Source organism: Callionymus lyra, chromosome 13, assembly GCF_982586985.1.
Source record: "Callionymus lyra chromosome 13, fCalLyr1.hap1.1, whole genome shotgun sequence".
NCBI classification, from domain to species: Eukaryota; Metazoa; Chordata; class Actinopteri; order Syngnathiformes; family Callionymidae; genus Callionymus; species Callionymus lyra.
This window is the reverse complement of record NC_141830.1, coordinates 16,421,774-16,431,431: the sequence shown is the minus strand read 5'-3', so window position 1 is coordinate 16,431,431 and position 9,658 is coordinate 16,421,774.

Sequence of the window (9,658 nt, the reverse complement as noted above, 5' to 3'; positions counted from 1 at the left end):
AGCTCTTGATGTTTCTGCTGGTGCTAAATCAGGTTATACATTACTGTATTGTGCTGAAAATGTGCCTTTTTTATTTCATTGAGCCCCTTTTGAAAGTGAAAAACTCTGCAAAAATAGTGCTGTGTTATGAAAAAGCTGCAGGGGGTGAGTGGAAGTTTTGGAGAAACTTATAATCACTTTGAAGCTGGAACATGATTGATGAGGAACTGAAACAAGAGTTTGGAGCTACGAAGAAATTGTGGATTAGTCTCACTTGAACAGAATCTCAAATCAAAAATAAATCTGATTTCTCTTTTTGTTAAAAGTCGCTTTACATAGGAGGTCTGGTGGAGGTGTACCACAGCCACAGATAAGAGTGTAGATCTTATCTTCACATCTGGGTATTGAGCTTCACTTCTGTGTTTTTCAGGCACAAATAAAAGGGAAGAAAAGGAAAAGGTCAACCCTGAATACTTGGAGAAATTGAAGGTGACGATTTCCTGACAGAATGGGCTGCAGCCTGTTCTGATCCTTAACAGTTGCAGCAGGGTACCGCATGATGATGGCAATTTCTTTATGCAAATGTAACCCAAGAAGTAGTTTGTAAGAACCATATTGAAGTAACCACATATATAAATATATATATTTCTTTCCTTGTAAATTAGTAGTGATGGTCTGATGAAGCTTCATGAAATAGTTTCATTATTTTAATAGCCCACTAGATGGCAGTTTTCCTTTGTTTTAAAAATGTGTTCAGATGAAACTTCATATCATTGTTAAATGATGGCGCCACCTACTGACCTCTAAACAACATGACACTGCTTCATGAAGCTTCATCAGCTTCTTATAGCTTATAGTGACCGTCATAATAAAGTAGCTTTAACATTAGCATTAGCTTTTATGCTATTGCTGTGAAAATAATTCTGCCACACCTTATGCGTTCTTTGATGCAGTTCAGACACAATTTCACGTGACAGAATCAATCATCACAGTTTACAATCAAATTCAAGATTTTGTTGGTTAGCTCGAAAAGCTAAGACCCCTGAAATGGCAGAATAATCACACTGCTTTGGACAAAGCACAAACACAATATTCTTAATATCTATACAGGTTCATTTAGCAATTACAAAGCAGAAAAAACAAAATTACAACATTATAAAAGCGTGATTGAAACAGGGTGCAAAACAATGTTACAGTCCAAATAGTTGAGCTGGCTTTCTTTTACAGACTGCACACTCCCTCGCTACTGTTGGCCAATATCTCAATACTTTGACCTATTTTACAGCCTGAGCATGAGCTCTAAGTATATGCAGGGTTTCTTGGTTGCCACGGTGATGTATCCTAATCCTATAAGCTGATTTAAAATTCAATGTTGGGTCAATATAACCCTCATTAATTTGCTTTTTGATACGTCCATGCATTTTTTACAACATGAAGCCACATCGAGTTCGTTTTGAACTTAGGGCAACAACCTTTTGTTTAAATTTTTTTTTTTTATTTACATACTGTTTGCATAAGCAAGATTGAATCTGTGGAGTAAACAAAAGGTTTTTCCAGGGTTTAAATAAGATAGATGGGACAGTCTGTTGGCCATTATCGAAGAGCCTGCAAAGCAATATCCTACGGAGGAAAAAAGCAAAGTGTCAACACTTTCAATGCACGCCATTAATTACTGAACAGACAACACCAAAAGCTACTGCTTATCTTCATGATTTCTATTGTCTTCCTGTCTGCTGGATGACTGGCCACAGTGTTTGAAGTTAGATGAACTAAACATAAAATTATAAATTCTGTGATTCATGTGATACTTGGGTATATTAATCATTTGGAGTTAATCTGCCAATCTGGTTGGCTTTTGGTACGTTTGGCCTTTTTGACAGACTTAAGAGGCTACAAGAAGCTAGACTGCAAAGTTAAGATATGTAAAATTGGAAGCAGCCCTGAAGGGAGGGGAGGATCGGTGTAGCGAGAGAGAATTTGAGCTGGTTGAAGACCAGTTTAGCTGCTGAATTCTGGATGATTGCACAAGCAGGCGAACAGACCTGGAGGGAGATGGCGTAGTCTAGACGTGTTTATGACACGAGTCTGAACATAACTTACCTCCGGGTCAGAACACGTACATACACTTTTTATTTCCAGTTTGCATATATTATAATCATTTGAATATACCCTCACAATATGTTTTCCCTCTCTTAGAGAGTTAATGAAGACCTATTTTCAGAGTACACTAGATGTCTCTCTTTCTCCTGTTTAAGCTATTGCTTGAGGAGCTCAGGTGTCTTCATCTTCGTCCAAAATGACCAACGTAAAACTATCCAAATATCTCCTTACATCTCGTCTCTAACGTCCATCTTGTTGTGACATATCGACAAGAGGAAATGTTCCGAAAAATTAAATTAATTAAGCTTGTTTGTAGCAGAAGCTTAAAGGCTAATATGCTACGCAGCCAGGAAACACTTAAATATCGTGAGCGCTTCCAGTCTACAGTCAGCCAGTAACTCTTAGTGTATTTTTATTTAACTTATGTAAATGAAAAAGACACATTTATCAAACTTATCATTTGTAACATTAAATTGACAGGGAAATGTGAAATGTATTAAAATAAATACACGTAAATCTCTGATTATGTTTTACTTATCTGCTTAATGAAAATATTTATTCACATGATGCATACATTTATTAGACTTCAATTTAAACGCTCATCTGTAAGAAAAAAGTCTTAAATTTAATATTTTAAGTTACAGGTTTGTTACCGAAATTCCTCTTCAAAATATGGATTCAACCAATTGTTATGGGGTGATATATTTCCCCACAGTCAATGACAGCTAGCATAGCATAGCATAGCATAGCATAGCATAGCATTCAGTATGAGAATTTTCTTAACTTACCACCATTAAGGTTGAATGAAAGACGTGTTACAGGATTGTGAGGTTAAGCTTACAGACCCTATATAAGGACCCAAAAGTGCAAATAAATCTAAATAAATGTGTTTGACATTAGGTTTAAGTGATGCATTTGCAGGCTGTGATGCAACTTAAAATAACACCCGGGAAATGTCAGCTTTAATGATGAAATGATGGCACATGAATCATGATAGATACAAGGTAGTTTTGTCGTAAATTCTGAAACATGTGTAGCACACACTCAAAGGCCAATAATATTAAAGAATAAACATATAAATGATAAAGATCAGTAGAAAAAGAAAGAAGAGACAAAAAATAAAATCTTAAGTATAACAGTAAAGAAGTTTTTATTATATAGAAGTATAGTATCAAGGGCATGATTTTCATGATGATATTAATTCACATTAAAAAAAACTAATTTAAAAAAAGAGAGAACGTTAAGTCAAATGTTTAAATTATTTGTAGGACTTTCCTGACATGTGAAATTTCTTCTCAAAATAAGAAAAACAAGTGCATATTTATACTATGACTGTCAGAAACATAAGTTAAGGATCTAACTACATTTTCGGCACCTGGAATGGCACCAAAAACTCGACCCATATAAACAGTTGCGTGTCATCACTGTACTGAATAGATTCTTCCAAGTGCTTCGAGTACAGTATACCCGCTGTGTTTAGTTGCACCAGCATGACATCCTATTTGGCGCTTATTCAGGTTTTTCATCCATATAACACACCGATGAACAACATCAAGAACCTATTCAGTCCCGCAAGTTATGGCCCTAATCCAACTGTTAAGGGGCCTCGGTCCAATTCATTTGTATCTGCCTTGTCATCGCCAACTTTATAGCGTGCATTCACAAAGTGCTTGTGGACCAGAGAGAGAACATAAAATTGAGTTAAATCTAAAATTCACACACAGCAACATTAAAAAAAAAAAATACATTAGGTAAGGATAAAAAGACTGGGCTAATAAAAGTGTGTTTTTAAACGAGACCAGAGCATCATCTTTATGGTTCCTGAAGTCAAAAACCTTCAATGATTTTAACCTCAGTGTGATCACAGATCCGACGCTCAGTTATTTATCCAAAAGCACATTTTGCGGAGAGCTTTGTGCTGACTCGGCATCCGCACATAATGAAGCCTCGGATCCCGCCCCTGTGGCCTCGCAAACGACACTTGGTTCATATCTTGGACGGCGAAATGCATTATTCAAATGCCTACGGAGATTCCTTTTGGAAAATGAAACACCAGCCGCGGCCATATTTAACGACTTAATAGACACATCAGGCCTGTGTTTTTCAGACGGCAGAGTTATGCACGCGTCCAGTCATCCAGGCTGCACGAGGCAGCCGTTGACAGCACAGTTTATCAAAAGGATAGATGGGCGAGGAAATACAGTCCCCAACGGAAAATCAAAACACGGACAATTTCCTCGGAAAATGAGCAGTTTTGCATTCCTACCGCTTCAGTGAAGTTTGTTATTCCCCCCCCTCCTGCATATTTTGTCTCACAAACTCCTGTCGTCCAAATGCTGAATAGCATTTCAAAGCGGAGCCGTCATTGCGGGATTGTTCTTTAATAATGCAACGCTGACATTCGGCATCAGGCCGCCACAGATCCTGCGTGTACAGACGCACAATCATTCACATGCGAGGGAAACTACAACTGGTTGGTGTGATGACAGACCCTTGAGCTTTGTTTTTAAACTGATGGGGTCACCTACTGACCTCTAAACAGCATGACACTGCTTCATGAAGGTTCATCAGCTCCTCACTACAGAAAATATAATCGAAAGATAACAAAAAGAACAATTTGAAAGTGTTGGTTTCTAATGGAGAAAGATGATTATATTTTGTCGACGATAATGTGATCTAGGAGTTTGCATGTTCTCCCTGTGTTGCATGGGTTTACTCCGGGCACTCCAGTTTTCTACCACAGTCCAAAAACATACAGAGGTTGATTGAAACCTTTGGAAATAATCCATAGGTATGAGAGTGTGTGTGAATGGTTGTCTGTCTTGTGTGACCTGCGACAGACTGGCTTCCTGTCCAGGGTGTCCACTGCCTCTCGCCCTATGATACTGGGATAGGCTCAAGACTCCCGCGACCCCGACCCTGGGATAAAGCGGTTGTCAATGAATGAATGAATAATGTGATGTAGATCTATAAAGCACCAGAAGAAGCACATTCTTGATCTTCATCAGTATAGCTTATAAGTTATCTTGCCACAAGCCTTGCTACCCTTGAAATGCCTTCGCACTCACTTTACTCTTTTTGGATCCTGTTCAGGAGGTTGTCCTACATTTTTTATTATTTGTAGATTTTAGACGAAGGTGTTACTGCCATTAGCTGCCATTTAAATCCTCCCCTTTAATCACTCTGCTGATGTAACATCGGTCAGACTTCAGGAAGGTTCCAGGCTCTGTTGTTCTTGCCCAGTCACGCTCCAAACCAAAAACACAGCTTCTCCGTCATCTAGAAGACTCTGAGTTTCATCCCCCTCTTAGCCCTCTGTGAATCGCAGCAATGGTTTAAAAACTGTTCAGAGCTCTAAGACCGTTTCAACTGTTTGCAACTTGCTGTTCGACTGTTGTTAGTGTCGGCCATAAATAACAGACGTGAAATTAGGTCTCCGGGCTTATGTTGTGCATTATATGCGGCTGATGTGATTTCAAGCCCGAACAAAGGATCGTCAATCAAAGCTGCGACCTTTTGACATTCGCATCAATCCAAACAACTATTTTCCACAAACGTGGTGGCGAGAAATACGTCCAGTGATCCATATCAACTCTGGTACCAAGCAGCCATGTTTTATTCATCAATTGAAATGCTTGAGGAAACGTCCATCTCTGTGGCCCGCTTTTCTTTTTCCAACCCAGACACACTGGCGGGCCCGAGATGTATCGAGCTGGGCCAGCGGGTCCTGATTAATAACGCCTCCGTGCTGACTATTTGTTTCTTTAAGCACCGCTGCGGAAAATTCTCCGGAACAAATGGCCGAGCGCGAGGCTCTCGCTATAAATACCAGGGATGGGAGTTTTGGGATGAGGCGCACGTTCTGGACGGTGATGCGTCAGCGACCACGTCACCTTTAGGATCTTTGATCAATTCCAGGTCAGCAGACAGGATGTGACGTTCTTCCTTTTTCGGTTCCTCCATCAGACTTTGGATCAATCTCGACTTCCTCATCTTGAGTTTGAGTGGCGTCAGCCATTTAGAGAAACAGGAAAATATCTATATTGATATATGTGTTTTTGACATGAATTTCCTTTTTTTAAATGCAACTTTTTAAAAGTATATTACTATAGGGTTAATCTGTTTGTAATATTACAAACTATTATAAGGCCATCAGACTGCTGAACGCAATATAACTTCGAGCAATGCACTCATTAAAACGTTATTTATTTGTACTATTTATATATATATTGCACTATTGTTTACTTATTTATATTTAAACTTTTATATACATTAATTATATGCCATTTTAAAAACATTTATTTATTCAGTTGATATTATATTGCACTATTTATAACATATTAATATTTATACAATCACCCTATGCTGCGTTTTTTAAACGGTTGCTGTGTTCTTCTGTGCAAGGACAATAAAGAAAGTCTAAAGTCTATTTCTGGAAGTTTGACTAATGTTAAACAGTAATTAAAAAACATAAATAATATTTTTGAAAGCGTTTCATCCAATGTTTGTTGCTTGTTTATAGCTACCTGGCTAATGTGCTAACAAAATGCTAAGCTAATTATAGAATTCAATTTGAAAAACAACTTTTTTTACATTTAATTTAATTGATTTTCTTCTATATCACGATTAAGTTGCCATTTCAATAAGTCATCAAGAAGAGAATAGCATCAAAATAACTGTATGAAGTTATTAGTTAGTTAGTTCAAATGCTACCTTTGAGAAACAACTACAGCATTTTTTATGAGCTTCCATTTGACAAATCTTCCATTTTGGTCACTAAGGGAAAAGCAATTACCCTAAATGTTTTCATCCTCACAGTAAAGCGAATCATTATTGTCGGTGTAACAGTTATGGCCTCTTGCCGTGAAACCGCGACCATTAGCCGAGCGTAAGAGCAGGTATATGGGCCATGAAAATGGAAGTGTGTGGGACGACCATCACACCATTAAACAGGTTGGATCAGTTCTAGGGAAGCCTGACTCAACACGGTGCTCAAACATGGAATTAAAGTTAAGTATTTCAAGTATTTCAGAGAAGCAGAGCTGGTGTGTTATTTCACAGTGCCACCTGCAGGCGCATGGAAGCATCGCACCCCTGTCTAATCATTCATTAAATAGATTGATTTACTTCATCAAGGCTTTTATGTTATTAAAGTAAATGTGTAACATAAAACTTTTAATATATATTTTTAACATTGAAATTTACAGCATCAAACTAATTGTAATCATTTTAATTTTAAATACAATTTTATTATTTAAAAAAACATTACAATCAATTTTACGCATTTAAAACAATTTTACAGCATAAAAAATAACAATTCTTCATATGTGATGGTTTTTTGAAAACCAGCACCTACCTGTGCATTAACTTTAGTTTTTTTTATATTCTGTTTATGAGTTGATTATTCAAGTTTTGTTGATTACTTATTTGATTTCATTTTGTTGATTATTTATTTTATTTTTTAATGTCCTTTCATTGTCTACTTCATGTTTTGCATCATGGGTCTGAGAGTACCACAATTTCATTTATGCTGTATGTCTTGATTCATGTATATTTGACAAATAAAAGAACTTGAACATTAACTTTTCTTAATTTAAAGACTGATTTTGATGTTAATTCATTCTAATTCAATGTCTGAAGGTATATATTTACTCCTATACTACTTGTTTCCTGGATGTTAACACTGAATTATTTACACCTAATTTCTTACACTGAAACTATTCACATTAAAATAAATACAAATATATATTGTTTTATATTATTTAATATTTATTTTATCATTTCTTTTATTACTTACTTGCGTATATTACATTTCTTACATTGGCAATTTTTACGTTGAATCGTTAAACTGCTTTTTCTTCACACTGAATTTATTCATGCATTTAAAATAAAACAGACGGCAAATAGATAGCGAAGCGTGTCTCAATGCATTGAATACATTCAGTGTAAAATTGTACTTGTGAAAAACAAAAATCAGTGTCAAATCCAAAGCGTGATTTTTATGATGTGATAAATATCATATTTAAATTCACATGGCACCCATTTACTTCCGTATGATGTCCAAGAATTGGTTCTATGACACCTTAAATTATAATTATTATGCTATTAAACTATTGAGTTTTTATCTTCCTTTATTTTATTGGCTGTGATGTGTAGGACGTTAGCGCTACTATGCTAAGCTAATAAGCAGTCATCCATCCACCAATGGTGTCTCACATTCAAAGACATGCCAAATTTAAAAAGAAAAAAAACACTATGTAGTTCAGCATCTCATATACCTTCAATTCACAAACAAAAATCTGCAAAAAAAAATGGAACTACAGCCCAAATCCTAAGTCAACATAGTGTAATATTCATGTTGATATCATGACATACGAAGATGCTGATGTTCAAAGTAAGTAATAAGTAAGTCATTTTTATTTGTTATCGCCTTTTACAGACTAGGTTAGATAAGAAACCGATATTATGAACGACAACAATTATACGTAGACTTCAAATCAGAGTAAAACTTTAAGATTCGGTAGATTGTGGCCGCAAAAGCTTGTCTCAACCTACTATCAGTAAATATATTAATGTACGAAAAGGCAAATTTATGTTTATTTTATTGCAGTTTCCAGTAACCGTAAAGTTCAGCAATAAAATCTATAAAGGAAAGTGTTTAGAAAAGTATTTAAGGAGGTCAGTGTGCGAGAGTAAACTTCGACTTCGAAACTGCTGACGTCTAGTTTTCAAATCAAGCCGATTGTTTTCGCTTCATGTTGATGACTCCGGCTAAATATCTACCAAATGGAAATCCAGCCGCTGCTCGTCTTTCCAAATGGAAAATGAGCTCGGCCTCAGACGGCATGGAAAAAAAAATACCGTGGAACAATAAAACTGTAATTTTTGTAATCATCAGTCACAGAGCAAACACACACACACACAGGGGGGGGGGATGTGGATGTCGCGCCAAGTTGGTTAAAAAGCGACGGCTTTCATTGACACGAATAAAGAGAAGGAAAATGAGACAATTATCCGGGAGAGTGTGCTCTCTGGGTGTTATACACCCTCCGTTGAAATTACACTCGCATTGTTCTCGTCATTATCGCTGCGACACTGATGTTTAGCGTCTAATTAGGGAAGTGATACACAACACAAACAGCAACAAGAGCGTAACAGTGCGGGAGATGGAATGATCCCTGATGGTTTGGATGGTCATTTATACTGTTATATATAGTTTTTATCTGGAAATAGACAGCCTTAATAAGTACATAACAACTGGAGATTTTCCTCGTGTCACTGATCAACGAAATATGGTTTAAATTGTTGGGTTTACATGAAGCTTCATGAAGTAGTGTCATTATTTTCAGAGTCCACTAGATGGCAGTCTATACACTATTTTATTTGTTTTGAACTGTTCTAATCAAACATCTTATATTTTTTAAAGTGATGGCACCACATACTGACCTTTAAACATGACAGTTTCATGAAGCTTCATCAGCACATCACTAGTTTTCACTGAAGACAGAGTAGAGGTTTGCACTGACATCTCAATGACAAAGGTCACATGGTTGCAGGTGCCATCCTTGAAAAAAAAAAG